A 20,570-nucleotide genomic window follows, 5' to 3' on the forward strand; every position below is an offset into this window, starting at 1 on the left:
TGTCCCCCCTCCCGCTGTCCGTTGCTTTCCTGCCCCCCCCCTCCCGCTGTCCGTGTCTTTCCATAGCATGAGTGATGTGCCCTCCTTCCCACAGCTAGGCCAAGCTGCAAGGAGCTGTACCCACGTGGCTGGGAGCTGTATTCGGCTGAATAAGACGTGTCTGTTTCACAAGCACCATGACTCAGACGGAGAATTGAGCCTTGATAGGGGGTACCAGAACGGCGCCAACTTCCTGAGAGTTTTACCAAAATAGTTAAAAGTGTAGCCATGATATCCCAGAGGCAGCCTCGGATTGGGATCACAATTAGTCCCCTGAATTGCACCAAAAACTGCGCCAACATCTGGTTAGTCTAATTAGCTTTATACAGTGTGAACACATCACAAAGGCACTGACTAGAGCAATGCCCTTAAGCACCAGTCACATTGAACATTTCAAATGTATTTTTATTTTAGGGAAACTAATTTTACTTTAGGGAAGATACAATGATTTATCCATAATCACAGGATGTTGAGCTGATGCCAGGACTTGAACATAGTTCCAACATTTGCAGCTCTGACCATAACGTGGAGTATGAGATTTTGTATGACTTTCAACATTCACAGTTGATTTTAAAATGTTCTTTGGTTGGTCAATTGCCATCTGAAATGTGTTGACAGTGGTGAGGTTTCTTGGATTTTTCATTCTTCATTTATACATTTCATACTGTTGCTGCTTGCCTACCAGATAGCTTTTAGCTGTCTGTAGGCCAAAGACTTATGTGTACCAGGCCAGAAACCTACAGTGGGCTTACAGCTTTGCTATTGCGTACCATAGTTTGGCTTTGTTATTACTCTTGCTTGCTTCTTAATGGATGGCTTGTCTTCTTGTGTTTGTCCCTTCTCTGAAGCATTGCCTCTTTGCTCTTTTTACCACTCTTTTGATTGGCTACTTCTATTCTTCCGCTGCAAACATTTAGGTAGCTAAATTGTTTCTTTAGCCCCTCCATGCTCTCTCCCTTATGTGCTTCTCCCCCCAAAGGCCTGCCACACATGCTTCGTGTTGCTCTCTACTCCCCCATCTTCTCTTTCCCTCATGTGCAACTGTTTCCATAATTCCAGCTTCATCATCTCTCTACTTGCTTTCACTCTGGTGTGCTATTCTTCGTGTCTATATATCACTACGTGTTCCTCTCTTCTTTCCAGCCCCACCATTTTATTTATTTTTTATACAAACCCCCGCCCCTTGGCTGCGCTTGCTTCCCTGCCCCCTTGGCTGCGCTTGCTTCCCTGCCCCCTCGCTGTGCTTGCTCTCCTAGGTGTGTGTGTGTGTCTCTGGGTGTGTGGGTGTGTGTGTGTGTGTTAGTAATTGCTGTCTGCTGAGCTCGTCCAGTAGGGTACAATATGTCTTACATTTGCGAGAGATTAAGCTGTTGGCAATGTAAATGACAATGCCATTTATTTATCTGTTTTAAAAAACCAACACATAAATACAATTTTTGACATTTACAATGCCAATAGCTCTAACTTTTGCAAAGGCGAAACCGTTGCATTGTAAATGCTTGTTTTATTGTGTTCCCTTCATTACGATTCCCTCATGGTGTCCCACTCATTGTTACTCATGTAGATGATCAATAGTTCTTTTGTGTGACTGGCTCTTAACATAAAATATATGAGCAATATTAATTGTCTAGATTTGCTGTCCCTATCAGAGGTTGCATTTGTGATGTTCTCTCAGCTAGTGCTCGGATATATTGTTTATTTATACTTTGCGTTTTCCAAGATACAGCATTGTATTTCCCTTGACTATGTGTTTCTGAATATATTTGCATCGCTATATCTGAACTTTTTTTTAAACGTAGTATATTTGTCATTCTGCATATACATCGCAGAGCTCTGCACACTAGAGCCATCTGCCAAATCAGACCATACTTGACCATGGAAGCAATCTACTTTTGTTTGCAAAATCAACAATGCATAACAGGGACTCATTAAATGATATAGAAACCTCCCCCAACGCCCCCCCAACACCCCACCACCCACCCACCCCCAACCCCTTAAGATCACACTAAATCCACAAAGTCCTGTACACAGCCTTGATGTAAAAGCAAGTAATCCCAGCATAAAAACACGCCCCCTCCTGGCCCCCAAACCGCCTCCATCTATACAGACCCAGATTCTTAGCCAGGTAACTGAGGCTCCGCTACCTCTGGCGGCTCCAACCATAGGCCCAGATACTCCGCCCATCGATTCCATATTTTATAATGTTTGCGCGGGCATCCCTTGGCTACAAAGATAAGTTGTTCTAACAACATGCAATAATCCAAGCCATTTTTCCAGACAGCCACCGAGGGAGCCCGCGCCACCTTCAATCCTTTAGCAAGGTCTTGTTTCGCCAGTGTGAAGCCTAATGAGATGTCGTTTGTAGACATTGCAACCTATCCCCTCCATAACATGAAGCAGGGCCAGCTGCGGCGTACGAAGAAGTTCCCATCCCAGGACGTCAGAAAGGCATGCAAATACCCCCCTCCAGAAGCGTTTCCGGAGATGTGCACCGCCAGACCGTGTGTATGAACGTGCCCCCCTCCCGACCACAACGAAGACACTCTGGGGAAGCAATCAGCCCCGCCCGCCAGAACCGTGCCCTAGTAAAGTAGACCCTGTGGAGATATTTCAATTGGATCAGGCGGAGTCGCATTGCTATAGCTGCCCCCCAAGGGGCCGCCAAGTCCTCCTCCTCCTCCTCCAGACTGCCCACATCTCCCTCCCAGTCCCCCCGGAGCTTTTGAAGTGAGGTGGGGGAGCAATGAGTGACCAGGGACTGGTAAATTCGGGAAATCTTCTAAATCTATCTGAGCTTTTTAACCATGGCAGTTTTCATAATTCTTCTCCAGTATGTTTTGTCCTAATTTCTTTGTATCCCTTTCTGCATTCTTTTTTTGGTATTTTGGTTGTTGCATTTTATAGATCAACAACCTTTGGGATCCCTTTGCACGGGCCACCCTTTTTAAGTCTGTTTTCTTCACTACTTTCACACTTTCTCCAAGGAGTTGTTGAGTTCACACGCTTCCGCCTCCGGTTTAAGCTTCTCACGCCGCAAATAGTGCATGCACGTCATGCCGGGATGTAGATCTGCTTGTGAGTCACTGGTTTCTGTCCTGTTCGGCCCACTGCTCTTAGTTTGGAGCGGGTAAGTCATGGCTATGTATAGCCTTTGTTTTTTCTTTTCTGTTCCCGTCAGCGTGGTTTACTCACTTATGGCTTCATTATATTATGTAGAACGGTGTCCCCCCGGGCCTCCGCTCAAGCTTTTTTGTCTATATTGAATGATCTCTTGCTGGAAGGTATGTGTTACTTTCGCCTCAATAGCACTCTCTGCAAGTCTGCATGTTTAGCATGTCAAACTGGTTATGCATGTTTGATTAAAACAGATACATTTCCGATTTTCTCATCTTGGGTTTTCGGTTCTGGTTCCCGTGGATTTCACAGTACAAATTGGACAATGGCACTCATTTTTTTAGGTCTCGCATGCGCTGCAAAGGAGGGCCTTTAGCCGTCGCTCTTCACTTTTTCAAGCACTGCACTCGTGCTTGTGTCCGCATCCACCTTGCGGGAGCGCGCAGCGGCACGCCACAAACACGAGTGCAGTGCTTGAAAAAGTGAAGCCTGCTCTCCCAAGTGCGCGCCCACCTATTGCTGCAGCCTGCACGCCTTTTTTTTGTGTTACTTTCAGCGCAAGGTGTTTTGCTTTTAGCATTCCAAGGCAACACATGTTTTTATTTCTTCTCTCCATTCTCCTTTGTGTGCCGTTTCCCCTTTCACACCTCCACCACTCTGTGCTCTCCTTGTTGTTCTCCAACCCCCCAGATCATCTGTTTTTCTACCCGTCTACAATCTACTCCACTTTTTATCTATTTAATATCTACTCCCCTGTTCCTCTGTTGCTTCAAACCACTCCCCATGTGGCATACTATTTTCATCGTCACTCCTTCCTCTGCTGCATTACAATGCTGGGTGCTTTTACAATGCCCTGGTCTATAGCGGCGACCGGCCAAGCTAAAAGTATTCTTTTAAGACCTCCACCACGTTCCCTGATGCAACATTATAAAGTAACACAATGGCCATCAGAAAAGTGTGAGAAATGCTGCTTTCTATCATTTCTATGCTCCAAATACGTCTGCCACATTGCATCATGCAACATCATAACAAGCGTCATCACATTGCATCACCCAATGTAGCGCCCTTCTTGAGAATACAGAAGAAAGTCCAGAAAACAGTGTTTTTGATACGTTCCAGACAGCCGCAATGGTGTGTTGTCGCTTTGCAACAGGAGATCTGGGGGACAATTTGTAAGACTAGAAAACATGGTGTTTTATACTTTTAGCACAGCTTCGTCTCCTTTGTTGAATTTGCAAATGACAGAACATTATGGTCCCTCCCTCGGTCGGCCCTCCCGTGACTTTTTCGTCATGCTTGCTTAACACTCGATCATTAGCTAAACACCACTTAGAGACGTTCAGCTTTCTTCATCAAGTTCAGCCCAATTGTTTTTTTCTGACCGAAACCTGGCTCACTCCCTCATCTTCGCCTGATATCCTAGCGGCCATTCCGACAATTATTAGGTTTTGCACTCAGATCGTGCGCCTGGAAAACATGGGGGTGGGGTGGCTGCTATTATTCACTCAAGATGGTCATTCTCTCTAATACCCTCTCCGGCGATTCCGGCAGTCGACTATTTAGTCATGAAAACTTCGTCTGTCTCTCCTCCGCTTGTTTGCGTCTTATTTTATCGCCCCCCTCAATCTATGCCCGCCTTTTCAACCCTGGTAGGGGATATTCTTGCTAACTTGACAGTAAATAATGCGCATATTGTGACCCTAGGTGATTTTAACTATTGGCCTGGTGATACTTTGGAGGACTCCCATTCTAAGGAGTTTTCCGATCTACTTACTCACTTGAATTTGACACAATTGGTTGAGTCACCCACCCATAAGTCTGGCCCCATTCTCGACCAAATTTGGTCAGTTAATTTAGATGTTTCTTTACTCTCGGTTCTTCCTTGTTTGTGGTCTGACCATTATCTGGTTTCTTTTTCCTTATCATTAAAACCCACTGCTAGTACCCCTCCACCTACTAACATTAAAGTGAGGAATTGGGGACGGGTTAATATTAATTCTTTGTGTGCTTCGCTCTCTGACTCTAGCCTGCTCAATGGAGACTATTTAGGTTCCTCTCTCCATGACCAGGCCTTGGCTATCAACGCCTGGCTTACTTCATCTTGTGACGAGTTGGTCCCTTGGAGATCAATTCGACTTAAGCGTTCACATGATGCACAAAGATGGTTCTCTCCCTCTCTACAAGCTAAAAAACTCCAGCTTAGACGGGCAGAGCGTAAGTGGCGTCGGGGCTACGATCCATCTGACAAAATGACCTATTCCACTACTCTTAGGGAATATAAAAATGACATCCTTGCCACTAAAACCCAATACTTTTCTGCATTGATTCTATCCTCCCCTAATAAATCTAAGGAATTTTTTTCTATTCTCAACAGTCTGTCTAAACTCAATCGAGTGCCTGCCAAACCGCTTCCACCCCAGGATCGTTGTGATTCTCTTCAAGACTACTTTTTCACTAAAATCTCTACAATTAAACTACATATCTCCCCCCTTCCTCCTCCTTTGATCCTCCTTTACCGCCTTCTAGCATGCTTTCTATTACGCATTTCCCCCCCATTTCGACTGAGACCTTTCTCAGTCTGGTGAATTCCACGAAATCGGGCTCTCCCACGGACAGCTGCCCTTCACACATCCTTCGGGAGATCTTTTCGATTTGTTCTGATCCACCTCTTGCCCTCCTTAATAAATCTTTGTCATTAAGTGTTGTCCCTGGTCTGTTCAAGTCAGCAGTTCCGGTTCTGAAAAAGGTAGGGGCCGACCCTACTGTTCTTTCTAATTTTCGCCATCTCTTTGCTTCCTTTTCTGGCTAAGGTGTTAGAGAGAGATGTCACTCATTGCCCGAGTTCTTTCATCGAGGCCTCCAATTATCTGGACTCCTATCAGGCCGGCTTTCGGCCTACCCATTCTACAGAATCAGTCATCCTCTCGGTCTTAGATGATCTGAGAGTGAGTGCTGACCATGGTTCCTCTCAGGCCCTGATACTCCTAGATCCATCAGCCGCCTTTGACACGGTCGACCATCTTCTTTTGGTCGACCGTGTCAAATGTGCTGGCATTTCGGATGTTGCCCTGAGCTGGGTCTCTTCCTTTTTGGAGAACTGCCAACAGGCGGTCCAGCTGTCCTTTTCTTCTACTCCCCGAGCGGTAACCTGTGGTGTCCCCCAAGACTCCGCCCTCTCTCCCCTTCTTTTCAATCTTTATATTTTTCCTTTAAATTTATGCTTTGCGTCACCGGGAGGTTACAGTGTTTAATTACGCTGATGACCTTCCACTCATATTCACCCTTTCTTCCTCCCTGGATTCTATTTCCCATTTTCAGAACACTAGGATTTTTATCCAGGACTGGATGACCACGAACCATCTGAAGTTAAATCCCGATAAGACGGAGCTAGTCCTGATCGGAGGCTCTACCAATCCCTGGTGTTCCAACTTCTGGCCTTCCTCCCTTGGACCAGCACCTTCTGCGGCTAAATCTGTGAAAAGTTTGGGCATTAAAATTAGTGATGACCTTTCGATGCATACCCAGATCAGCATGATTGTCTCTTCTTGTTTTCTATGTCTCCGTACCATTCGGAAGGTTTCCCGGTTTTTCACCATTGATGCACTGAAGTCTATCCTCCTTGCCCTTGTCATCTCTAGGGTGGACTAAAACAATTCTCTTTATTTTGGCATCCTTGCTTACGAATAACGCCGACTTCAGCTCATTCAAAATCAGGCTGCTAGGCTGATTCAGTCGGTCCAGATTCCATCAAGCCATTCCGCTCCTGAGGCAATTGCACTGGTTGCCGGTTGCCCATAGATGCCAATTTAAACTGGGGTGTCTTCTTTTTAAATCACTGGCGGGTTTAGCTCCCCAATATGTGGCATCCATGTTCTTTACCTACACTCCTTACAGAAACTTACAGTCTTCCTCCAAGAACCTTTTGGTCGTCCCACGTTTTGTCAGGAATAAACACGGGGGGTCGAGTTTTTCTTTCTTGGCTCCCAGGTTCTGGAATGCTCTCCCTGACAACCTTCGATTCTCTCAATCATATTTAGAATTCCGCAAAGGTTTGAAGACCTGGTTATTCACCAGAGCGTTTGAGGTCTAAGTGTTGTCTATTCTGTACCGCACTGTATTAGCGCCATGAAACCTTTTTGGTATACGCGCGCTTTATAAATTCCCTCAACTTCAACTTCATCTTATAAAAGCATCTGGCATAAGCAAAGGCACTATTCGGCAGCCACAAAGCTTTCACTTATTGGCTTTGTCAATGCTTGTTCACTTTAGGCAACAGGCCCACCTGACTGGAGTTCAGGGTTTGAGTTGGCAGATAAGGTCTGAGCTTGCTTCCTCATAAACAAGCATTGACAATCCCAATGGGTCTCACCTTTGGGGCCTATTAGCTTTGGCAGTTCATTCTGCTGGACTGTTCAGGATCAGGAGACACTGGCCAGCATCTTTGAAATAAACAAGCATTTGCAATGCAATAGGTCTCACATTTAAGCACGTTTGAGCTATTGGCATTGTAAATGGCAATGCCTTTATTTATGATTTTGTTTTTAAAACATAAAACAAAGGCATGGCCATTTACAATGCCAATAGCTTAAACTCTCGTAAATGCGAAATTTATTGCATTGCAAATGCTTGTTACTTTTGCTTGCGATTCTCTTTCTATTGATCCTAGCATTAATCTTTGACATGTGTTTGACTTGTTGTTAATGTGCATATAATATTGCCTCTACTAGACCTCTTTTCTGCCTATGGAGTTCTGTATATTTTGGCTATTCTCACAGCTATTGCGGATATCAGCAAGCACTTTTGGTTCTTTGAGCTTCAGTTTTTTGGCACGTCTGCTGAAATGTATTTAATAATGCATTGTGTTGAATGTATTGAGATATACATCATTATTTCCAGATTCCCATGAAGAAAGGCTATTGTTTGAAGCCCGAAATGCATTGGGATGAACTCTTCATTTATGCAAGAAAGTTGATTGCCTTGTTTACCCAAAAAGCACACTTGACGAGCAACAGGCGGAGTTTGGTTTCGTCCCCTAGAAGATGGGATTACTATGAATATAGACATTGGACATTTAACATAATCCTAAATTAGTTCAAGTTATTTTATTGTTGTAAAAAGTGATGATTACACTGCGTTTACACTCGGAGTGATTTTTTTGTAGTGCACCAGCAGGCCCGGACTTGGTCCTAGGTTTCTTTTTAGGTTTCGACCTGGCGTTGCAACTGCGTAGCAGTTGCTCCGCCCAGGGCGAAATCTAATGCTAGAACAGTATGGGGGACTTGAACACGCCCCTTCTTCCATTGGCTAGCTCTATAAATGGAGGCTAGCCATTGGAAGAAATTGGCTGTCAATCACTCTTTCCCCGTCGGAACGCGAATCGGGGGCGTTTCTGGGTCTTTTTTTAAGTCCCGCCCTCTCCTCTTCCCAATGGCTGGAATTTTACCTTCCAGCCGAAGGGGAGAGCACGAAAAACACGCCCCCAGCTCTTCGACCGCCGCCTTGGGTGAGTGCTTGTTTTCATATATTTTATCCTTTCAGTCCCTACTCTCCGTCCCTTTCTTTCGGTTTCCATGCTGGGCTCAGCTGTGGAGAGAGCTGTGCTCTCAGGGCACCTCGCCAGATGGCAGTCCAAGACACGGAGCCGCCATGTTGGGTCTGTCGACTGGTTGCAGGCCGTCCTCGCCGGTCCTGTTCACTGTATTTGCCTGGCTGAGTGCAGGCTCAGCCTCGGACTGGCTTTGTGTTAGCGGAGAGAGGGTGGGGGCTTTTGGTAATGAATTATCGGTGTGTGAGCGCAGCTCCCCGTGCCGTGCTGCAGACGGCCTTTTCCGGAGAACCCCGTGTGGCACTGGATGCTGCTTAAAGCGGTGGTTTCCCGCATCATCACCGGATGCAACCTCCTTCTCGCCTCATGCATCCCACCGAGACCCAGTGAGGGAAGCGGAGCAAGGTGTCTCGTGCCCTCCAGGAAGGTGAGACCTCGGCTATACTTAGTGCAGTAATAAAAACATGTTTTATAAAGCCGAAACCAAACGCCTCTGTGTGCCTGCCTAAATCTCGATGGGTGTGTTCACTAGCTCACTGAGCCGGTCACTGCGTCCAACCCAGGGAATAGTTATGAATTCATAGAAGAAAAAAAAACTGTGTGTACAGCTCGCCTAACCTGCCCGTTGCCTCACACCCAGGGTAGATTCCTGTGTGCCTGGAAACCAGGCAGCACCTTTCACTGTCTACTACCGCTCACGGGCTCACTGCGCCTTTTCACTACTGAAAACTCGCCAGGCATGTCCCAACCCAGTGGGTAGCCCTGTGTGCCGGAAACCACTGGGCGCTACTTCCCTAAAATAACTCCCTGCGGCTGCTCACTGCCACCGTGCATGACACTGCCTCGCACCTAGTGAATCTTTATTTAACTGACACAAACTGGGTCTTCCTCACTGCCTGTGATTCAGTGAGCCTGCTCACTGCATAAAACCGAGACTATTCCCTTCACACAAACTCACTGAATCTAGCCGCCGAGTGGAGCGCAGGGTGACACACTGCGCGATTCAGCTCTTTGAACCCACTGGGCGTAAGGTGCGGCTTGAATTTCAAGCAATCGTGTTCACTGTCAGACTGTCGCTTGTCAGCCTCAATGACTCAGTGTCACTAACTCTTCCTAATTGCCAGGAACTGACTACCTCATTTTCACTGCAATAAACGCAGACGCCTATTCCACTGTATGAAACTCGGTATGCCTCCTCGTATCTCACTGAAGCTGCCTCACTGGATAAAACTCGCTGAATGGGCGCATTATTTCGCAGGAACTCAACTGGCTTATTTGAAGATCCAGAACTCAACACATCTCTTTCATTGATTTGAAGGCACTGAATCGGTGTCACTGTTCTTAATTTAAAGGAAGCCTCTCCCTGACAGTAGCGCCCTAGATGTCTCTGAAGTTGCAGTGATAATTCTGATGGCTGACACGAACTTTAATTTGGTTACTGCCAAGGCTGGAACAATTTAGTGGTGCAATTGCTCATGTAAAAGGTGCTCTTTGAATTTGAAATATGCGCCAATATAGTGCAAATGCTGCATCTGCAAATTTAGGTTTAGAGGTGAGCTCGCTAGCATTTTAAAACTGGCCTCTTGCAGAAATGAACATCTACAAACTCGGGCGTTTTTGTGTGTTCAAATACCTCGTACAGATAGTTACTCACCGCTGCGACGGAACATACATTTGTGACTGTGGAGTAAGTGCTTTTCTAAGAGGGAGAAGGGGGGACGCAGCACCCTAGTATTTGCTGAGGGAGTAGAGAAAAGGGTTTTATCCTAAAAATACTTATCCAGTGGAGATAAGAAATGATTACATTTGAAGGTGGATGAAGTGAAGCTTCCATCAAATGATATCACACAGTGACACGACCATTGCACACTACATGCTCTGTTCTCGCTGCATGCGCGCTCTAGTGTTCACAATCTCTCCCTGGGCACCTCGTGTCTGTGGTACTTAGCAGACTGCCTCGGAGTGCGTGGTGTGGTGGTTTATTTTAGCGCCCCCATCATCCTGCTTTGTCTGTGCCTGTGGTTACTGGCAGGCTCTGCTAGTGTGCCTTCTTGCCGCCTCTCATCCTTTGCCCAGACTCTCACCCCAGGCTCTCGTGCCAGTAGCTATATTGAAATGGACACCTTGTGCTGTTAATTCATTACCATGCATGTCAACTCGCAGGGTGCCACTGTGCGACGCACATAGCGACTCACATCACACGGTGTCCCGGTGAGGAGCCTATGTCACATGGCGGTAGAGAAAAACAGATGAACTCCACTGTAAATACTGGGGGGGGGGGCTCTGTGTGGGTGTGTGTGGGGGGCTCTGTGTGGGGGGCCTCTCTGTGGGTGTGTGTGTGTTGCATATGCGAGAGATTAAGCTATTGGCATTGTAAATGACAATGCCATTTATTTATCTGTTTTCAAAACCAACACAAATACAAATGTTGTCATTTACAATGCCAATAGCTCTAACTTTTGTAAAGGCGAAACCGTTGCATTGTAAATGCTTGTTTACTACTGCTATGTTAGCATTTCCCAATAGTTTACCACTCTCCACCCTACACACTAAAGATCCTCACTGGCACCCTTTTGGTCAGTAATTGGTAAATCAAGTCTAAATAGTTCATAACACTCGCTCAGATAATTCTCACCAAATTGAAAGAAAAGTATCTAGGCATTTAATAAACGCACTAGCGAGACTCGCTCTTTAGAAAGTAACATTAGCGGACTTGTAATTCCACATCCATCACAAGACAATGAAGCCACTAATTCGATTGGTGAGTTGCCCACGGAGATGCGCACTTTATATTTGGTGCTGGAAGCAGATCACTGGCTTGGTCAATGCTTTGATAAAAGAAAACTATAGGCTCCGTTCAAAATCTTCACAAGTTCTGCAGCGAAAGCAGAAATGTATGCTCCTAAATAACTAACAGGTAGTGAGAGTTCTACAGTTCATTGTAGTACAGCCTAAGCCTCACCCTACCACAATCGTGGCACTCTGAAAAAATTAGAACAGACGAGAGGAGTACCCTTTCAAGCACGTCACGTTAAAACATCACTTTCCAGAAACAAAGGTTACTTTATCAGGCCAACAAATAATCGTTCCACTGCCCTCGGACAACGAGCTTAATGTTTTTCACGCCAAGGGCATCGCGTCAAAATATGTTTTAGCCTTGGTGGCAAGAGTGGGACAAGGAGTGAGCAGAAAAGCACACACATTAAAGTATAATAAGGCGAGTTAGAAGACCGGGTGGAATAGCCAGACACAGAATATATGCATGGAGGGAAGTCTAACAACAGATTACTTATCACATTTGTTTTCACATACAAGGTTTTTTATATTATTCAAAGAACAACTATAATGTGCATGGTTAACTCGCGTTCATGTATCAATTGTGCCAAATTACTTCTATAAAAGAAATTTGTAACATTAAAGGTAGTGCATTTCGCCCTAGAGGGTATCAACATTGCTGTACACCAGAGGGGACGCGGGATAGACTGTGTTGGCCATGCACACTACCACGAACATTATAACACCTCAAGCTCTCAAACCTGCAGCAGTAAAAATCAAAAAGAAATATGGAAAAAACCGTTTGTTGTAGGGAAAAGCACATACACAAATGGTTTTAAATAAGCAGCATAAGATGCATATTAGCTCATGGTCCGCCACAACATACAAACACGTTATTCTTTTAACTGTAAGCTAACAGCAAGATGTTCTTAAATACAATGAACTAAGAACAAACATCTCCAATTTGAAGAGATGCGCTAGTGCACTTCACAGGAAGGCTTAAAACACTAGCAAGGCCAACATCCATTATATGCCAGTATAAACAAAAGCAAGCATTCAGCCGCACAGAAGGATGGCATACAAAGGCAGATTGGTTTCTTAACAATGTAATGCATTTAGGCAACACAGCAAGACAAACACACGAAGCAAACATTTTAAGTGGAAGACTGATGCTGGAAACTGACAGGAGTTGGCAGGACATGTAGGGCAGGTCTACAGGAAGTATATTATGAATGGTAATTTTTCAAACAGACATGAAAATGAATTCTGTAGACTTCCCTTCACTTAAGATGGAAGCAGTGAGGCAATGGGAAACATGATTGCTTGCTGTGGAGGTCAAAACCGATGACCATTCCACCTTGAGCCTACTGACTGATAAGTGTGCACTCACCCATAATCCATTCACGGATTTCGCTAAAATGCTCATGCTCTCACTTTTCCCTACATCGACCACTACTCCCTCCTAGTCCTTACTCACTCCCGCCTCCCCTGGGAAGGGCCTCTTCCTGCCCATGCACGACCACTCACCTACGCACAACTAGTGGTCCAATCACTTTATCGCTCTCTCCAGACTGCCTGCCCCACAGACCCTTCGGCAAGTACAATGGAGTCCCTCTCAATAGTAAATCACACCCACACCCACACCCCGGTGGCATAATTGATTGTTGTAGCATTACAATGAATATGTATGGACTGAACAGGCTATGCCTAGTATACCTGAAATGTAGAGCTCTCATTTTATTAGATCGTTATTCCCCTTCCCCCCTAACCCCCCATTTTCATTTCTATCCCAATACTTATTCTTCTCCTACTTTATAAAAATGTATGGTTAGAAAGTACTTGTTCCATCCTGTGTCTCAGAATGTGTCCGGCGAACAAAGGCTGAAAATCCTGTAAGTGACATGCATCCTCCTGGCCCCACTCACATGTACTTGAGGCTGTATTGCTTCACAAAGTGGAGTGGCATACAGGGTGTTGCGTGGAATCTAGTATTGAAGGGTAGAATGACGTAGAGTGGAGCAAATTGTCATGGAGTAGTGAAGGAGAGTGGAATGGCAGAGCAAAAGCAGAGTGGTGGAGTGGTATAAAGTGGAGCACAGTGGAGTAATGCGTTGTAGAATAAAAGTGGAGTAAAGTTGTGTAGAGCGGAGTCATGTTGTAGAATGTCAAGGAGTGGAATAGAGTGTTGTACAGTACAGTGTCAGAAGATAGTGAATTTTGGAGTGGTGCAGGGTAGAGTGCAGAGGTGTAGAGTGGAGCAGGGTAGAGTGCAGAGGTGTGCAGTGCAGTTGTGCAGAACAGATTAGAGTGTAGTGACATACAGTGCATTGGGATAGAGTGCAGTAGAGTTGTGTAGAGTAGAGTGCAGTGGCAAAGAAAGCAGTTGTGCATAGTAAAGTGGGGTGGTGTGCACTGGCAAAGAGCAGAGTGGTGCAGATTAGAAAGGGGTAGAGTGAAGTGTTGTAGAGTGCAGCACTAGACAGATTAGAGTGGCAAAGAATGGATTGACCTAGAGTAAAGAGGTGCGCAGTAGAGTGGCGTAGAGTGCAGAGGAGAGTCTGTGGCGCAGAGTGCAATGTCATAGTAGAGCATAGTGGTGCAGAGTAGAGTATTGGTTTTGAGTTTAGTGGTGTAGAGTGTATTGGTTTTGAGTAAAGTGGCATAGATTGTTTCAGAGTAAAGTGAAGAGGCGTAGAATGCAGTGCTGCAGAGTAGATTAGAGTGGCTTAAAGGGGATTGACGGAGCGCAGTGGTGCACAATAAAGTATTGTGAGGTAGAGTGCATTGGCATAGAATGGTGTGGTGCAGAAGCACACTGCCATAACAGAAAACACATCTTCAATTGAAATGATCATTACATTTTCCCAGACATACAGTGTTACTGATATAAGTATACAGCGCATAAAGGATAATGTAAGGAAATGTCATCACCTAGTGTATAGATTTGTTTAGATCATATTAAAATATGTTTCCAACACACTTCAGAATTACCAAAAACTGAGCTTCATTTTTTGCTTTCCATATTCTGAAAAATCTGCAGTCTGCAGAATTTGGCGCCAGCACGCCCCCTTCAGCGGGGGCGGCAAAGGCAGAGACCACCGCTGGGGGCAGAGTGCCTAGCTACGCCACTGAGAAGCCGGACATTTGACCTCTGTCTTCTAATGCACAGCAAATATGACAAGAAAAAGATTTAAAATCCTGTTTACAGAAATCCAGTACTGGTGGAAGACTACAGTAGTGTTTGGGCAAACCAAGAGACGAACTGAAGCTAGGCAGCCTAAAATTTTTAAAAAACGGGAAAAAAAAAAAAAAAAAAAAAAAGAAGAAAGCAAGCAAATGTGAGTTACGAACCGCAAAGCCAATGGTAAGCAATGGACGGAATGCATTCCCAAGAAAGCTTTCCTATGGTCCCCAAGATGGTGTTAGCAAACCAGACAGCTGCACGGTCTTGTAAGCTTTGACCTAAAAAATTACTTTGGGTTAATAGTTGAATGAACTGGAAGAAATGGTAAAGATTGTCGCACAAATCAGGTGAGCCTTTCTTGTAGGTCATAAATGCACTTTTCGGCCTCAATGGTTTAGTGAAGTGATTACATATCCTGAGAAATTAACTTACTCAAATGAATACAGAGTAGAACAAAAATGTGTCACACTTTCCGGGTATAAGATCGCAGTGGCACCTGCAGAGTGTGGAAAGTCCAATATGCCTAAATATTAGCCTTGGTGTTGCCTTTTTGTTTAGGAAGAGCTAAAGACAGGACAAGTTTCTCCAAAAGACCCACTAAAGCTATATCTCTCAATAAATTAATGTTTAAAAATCCTGTAGTGGTGATTAACAAAATGACTTGTTATAGATATACTTTGTTTGTCTGTTTGGCCTTGTGTCGTTAATTGAAATTGTAAAAGTGTAGAAGACTTTTTTTTTTTTAAGTGTAGAAGACTTGGCAGACATCGGTTCAAGCAGCAGTGGCGTGATAAGTAAGACATTAGTGTGGAGTCTTGCTACCAAATACATTCTCCCTCAGCAAAAATATTCAGTAGATAGAGAAATTGTAAAATGACCGGAGAAAATGCAGGTAGGGCAAAGTTCGTTTTTCCTCTTTTGGCTTCTCTTTAGTTTACTTTAATATCACAGAACATGATTAGTAACAGTGTATAAAAAGTATCCTTGTGATAGGATTACACGATATACCTTAACTTATTAGAAAGTTTGCAAAATGACACTGTTTAACATGTATGATGTTTACAACATAACGTTCAAGTAGGGGAGCAGTTATTTAGTAGGCATTAACATGTGAACATAAATGCTACACAAAATAGTGACAGTACATATCTCACTAATTGACAGGGTAATGTGGTTAAATCAACCACGGGAATAACTGTTCGAGGGTATAAACTCGAGATCTCATCCCGCAGTGCAATGCATTATATAGAAATAAACATTTCTCCATTATGTAGCCTCTAACATGCCGCTATCACCACTACGTGAACTCGAGGTCTGCTGTGCCTATCTTGCTGGAGGAAGTTGCTTGGTGACATCAGGCACCATTTTCTGCAACTCTACCACTCTGACATCTGGCGTAACAAGCTCCAATTGTTTGACACAGCAACAAGAGACCACATTCATTAAATTCTTACAAGTGCACATGTTTTCTTCATTCTCTGGAGCAGAGGAGGGGCAGCAGCTTGCCACACCCGACAGGCAGCAAAACGGTCCGTGTAGGACGAACTCTGACGCCCGGCCAGGCGCCTGCTGGCCCTGTTCACATTTGTCACACTTGGTACGAGCACATCCAGAAGCCCAGCCCTGGCCCCAGGCTCTTCTCACTCGGTCCCTCCCTCCGCTCAGTTACGATGCCGAAACGGCTGCACCGTAGTTTGTCTGTTCCCCTAAAAAATGTACACACGCTGTGATTTAAACATATGTTGAAAGGGGCGCAAATTGTATTGCAGGTTGTGACCCTGCCGGGAGCTCTTCACAAGACACATTCTTGTGTAGCATAAACAGAAACATCAAGAATAACCATGATGGGAGTGGGCTGAAAATAACAAGAGGGAGGTGGTAGTACAAATGCTCCCGGGTTCAGTGTTCTGAGACTTGGGGCGGGGCGCCATCATACATATGATTTTTAACAGCCCCTCGCCAAGAAAATAAAGTTATGTTTCTGAAGTTATCAAAACATTCACACTAAACCAATGATGGGACTGAAAATACAAAGCTCACACGGTCAAACGACCATACCTTTCAAAATAGTAAATAATATGAGGAACATAGGCCCTTCCAATATGATAGAAAATGAGATACAATACGTGAGCTGCTCTACACACCCAAACACAATAGTAACTATCCGCGTCACGAGGCCCATCACAAACATGTTCTAAATCAAAAATGTCATCATCGTTCACTTATTTTGGCAGGAGTTCAATCATTAACTATAACATTTGCGCTCGTTTTGTTTTTAAACATTAATTAAAATTAAGAGTACACTTATGGAAATGCACTGCGTCAAGACTCAAAGGTGATGCGCAGGACGTACGAACTGACATTTACAGTTACATATCACGACTTTTCAAATGGGGTTCAGTCTGGTATGCAAGGAATCCCCTAGTATCGAGGCGGCCTCACGCACAGATCCTGCTCGCCTCCACCCAATCCACAGGATATGAGAACAAGAGCAGCTGCACAGATGTGAAAAGAGGGGGGGGGTTCAGATTCCACAACGAACTAAATTGGATACAACTCCATGCACCGCTCCGTATTTAAAGTTCGTTTCCCCACAGACTTGAAAATTAAGTCTCCCTTCAAGTAATGCCGACTCCGGTAGGGTACAGGGGCAATGCCTGCCCGGAGTATGCGGACTATGGAGCAGATATCTCTGCTGCTACTGCCGCCTGAGCGGCGGGAGACACTCACCCATGGTGGATGCCGCTGCGAAGCCAATACGCTGCCGTTAAAACGCTCACGCCGCCCGCCCTGACTGCTCAGATTCACCGTCTACGACCGACAGCCCAATGCCCCGCCCATCCCTCCAGTCAATTTAGGACATAGATCCGCCCCAGCAGACAAACTCCACCCTCCACCCGGCATGCAGGGCCTGCCTCCTCCGACCGGCTGGCGGCCCCCATGGCCCATCAACCAGGGGCAGGTCCCGCCCCTCCGGGGACCAATACACAAACTCCGCCCTCAAAGTTCTGAGCCGGCCCCTCAACCTCTGACCAGACCCTCCTGTCCTACCCACACAGCACTTTGACTCTTAGACCAATCATTTTCATCTCGAAACATCCCAGACCCCGCCTCCTGAAGAGAGCGGTATCCGTAACCAGTCCTCTTTCTATCGCCCCTCACGACCGGCTGTTTCTGTCCCACCGCTTTGCAAACAGACTTTAAACTTGCAACACGAGTCCCGTCCTGCCTTAAACTAGACGCCAATCAGAATTTCTAAACCACGCCCTAAGATGCACTGTGTCTCCACTTTCTAAAACACTGACAGCAAGCAACGGCCTGGCATCTTCTGCTTCATGCAGGCAAAGCCTCACTGGATGCCAGGCTGTCATAACTGAAGTTAACGTGCACTGCTTATTTTGCAGATACACGTGGTACCCCGACTCGAGTCCTGGATAAGACAGAAGCTTTGCGAACAGCTAGATACATTCATTTTCTAACGGTAAGATATAGTTATACTGATAGTTTGGAACCTAATACAATTGGACGCCGTTTAATAGGTTGTGCCAAACCTCTTTTTCTAATACATAATTCTTCATCATCTTACCACTGGATTGAAAGTAATATTTTCTTAAAAATTACAGTCAGTTTTTGGATTGAGAATAGCTATGACAAGATGGCCCCTTCTCTTCCAGGGTCATAGCACGCCAGCTTTCGTCTGGGTAAATATGGCTGCCATATTGAACTGTGAACAATTTCGTTGCTGAATTGAGCATTTTCTTCTCCTCCACGTTGTCATTTTAGATAACAGTTACATTGTTTAAATTTATTACTGGTGTAAAAAATCTAGTGTTTTGTTTGTATATATCATCTTTGGACGTTTCTCGCAATTGTGCAAATTATTGTTTTTGGTATAAACATGTTCTGCCTAAAGGGAGTGCCCAATTTCCAAGTTCAATTTAAGTGCTTTTAAGTTTGATGAAAAAGGTATTGTGGTCTCCAAAAGAGACCTGGCAAAAGTGCAATTTTAAGGAAGTGGGTTAGTATTTGGGGTGGGTGACTTTCAACCTCTAGGAATAATCGCAATCCTAGTTGGGGTGAACCCTCAAAGTCACTAAATTAACCTGAGCTCAAACTCCTGGTTGCTATGGCACATAACAAATAGTCTTGACTTAGGACCAGGGCACAAGTCCTATAAAAAGAAGTGGGGGGACTGACCAAGTTCGACACTAAGCAAGTGACATTATGACGTGTGCCATCACAGCACATGACGTAGCGCTAGAAAAGAAATAAAATAGTACTATTTAAATTATGTGTGTAAATACTGGGACGGACCACCCCATCTGAGTCTTACAGTGTCTACACTTATATACATGGACAGAGAAAAGGCAAAAGCATGCATCTCTTAAGTACCCGTGAAGAGATATCAAGCTGCGTGCCTTTGTTTCCTTCTGTGCTACCCTTCCCACTGTTTGTCACTGTTGCTGTATGGGGAAAGGATCACTTGTCCTGCTTAAACCCTGGTTTTGCAGGTCGAAGAGGTGGTATCTCCCAAAATATGACCCTCATACACGTGTATGTTGGAAACTTCTCTGAGCGGTATATACTGTGTCCCCGCTTTGTTACACGTGCGTGCGTAATCATTGGATCAATTTTTGTGTGTGCACCCTCCACCAGGAGGTTCTTACCTTAGGTTTAAGGCAGTAGTGATCGTGGAATAGTGGGGGGATTAGTGGTGATTTTGTTATAAAAAAGTCCGGACAGCCAGAGGGAAATAAATTTAATGAATCTGGATTCGGACTATTGATAAAATTATGTGTGCACCATTCGAATTGATAAGGAATTCAAGTGCACTTTTTGTAGGGTTTAAAAAGAGGTCAACATGTTTCAGCCTTGGGTAGTCAGTATATCAATAGGCTTTCGTCAGGACCAATGGGGGTGAAAATAGTGAAAAAATTGTGAGAAGAATAAAGGGTTATTGACCTGATTCTTCGTGAGTTTTAAGGCTTCATTGTACCTGTAAAAGAGAATAGACAGACATACACACAACAACAAACAAGGAGATAGGGTATAGGAGACATATAATTATGTACAATAGTACCCTTGTAAATTCAAGGAACTAGAAAATGGCAATACTTTTCATTGAATCAGACTCATTTCAGGCGTCAACTCTCCCATTGTCATGCTTCGGCGGGCATAGGTGATTCGGTTAATACTGTAGTGAGGTGCCCATAGTTCTAAGATATTACTTGGCTTTGTGCGTGGTCTATGGTGAAAGACGCTATAACTTTAACCGCCTCGTGATTTGGTTTAAAAACGCTTTAAAACGCTGCATACATTCAGTGCTGGGACAGTAGGTATTTTTCAAAGCGTAAGGTGCTTACGCAGAACAGCAAACTGTACATGCTTCTTGTGGCCAAATAAGTTCCTTTAGTTAGTCTTGCATCATTATCTCGTAATTCTATAATGCGTGACTCGACACTCTTTTCACGTTTGGATTATATGTAAAATACAAGATACTTTTTTCTTAAAATAGAGTCACAATTACTCTCTAAATCCAACCAGGCGTCGTGGTATTTCGTAGTATTTTTTCCATGACTACCGCCATAGAGTACATATTCACCCGGAAACGTACAGACTCCTGTTCCGGGTGACGACAGGCAGAGTCAGCACAAGCTGCCAGGACTGAGTAGAAGGCACTAAGGTAATCCGAGACAACGCGCACGTTCAGGATACAAGAACCGCAAGTAAGAGACCCCGTACCGTAACATCTTTCTCTTAATAACCCCACAGTAAGGCCTCTCTCATCCAGCCTAACTCCCCGAGGAAGTAATTTCTTGACAAAAATAAGGTACGCAATAAAATCGATAAAACCATATTACCGCCAGCACCAAAAGCGCACTCATTACGATTCGAGTCACGCATTATAGCATT

General features: G+C 44.7%; 1 protein-coding gene across 2 annotated transcripts in view; it reads right to left on the reverse strand.

The window, feature by feature from the left end:
• The window catches only part of SEPTIN7 (septin 7), a 525,571-nt gene extending 507,964 nt beyond the window's left edge, over positions 1-17,607 (reverse strand). For both annotated transcript variants that reach the window (XM_078688225.1, XM_078688224.1), the window contains exon 1: positions 17,388-17,607. The gene's annotated coding sequence lies outside the window, so the exon portion shown is untranslated. The remainder of the gene's footprint in view (positions 1-17,387) is intronic.
• Positions 17,608-20,570: the final 2,963 nt, after the last annotated feature.

The sequence above is a fragment of the Lissotriton helveticus genome, chromosome 4_1, assembly GCF_964261635.1.
Source record: "Lissotriton helveticus chromosome 4_1, aLisHel1.1, whole genome shotgun sequence".
Lineage (NCBI taxonomy): Eukaryota > Metazoa > Chordata > Amphibia > Caudata > Salamandridae > Lissotriton > Lissotriton helveticus.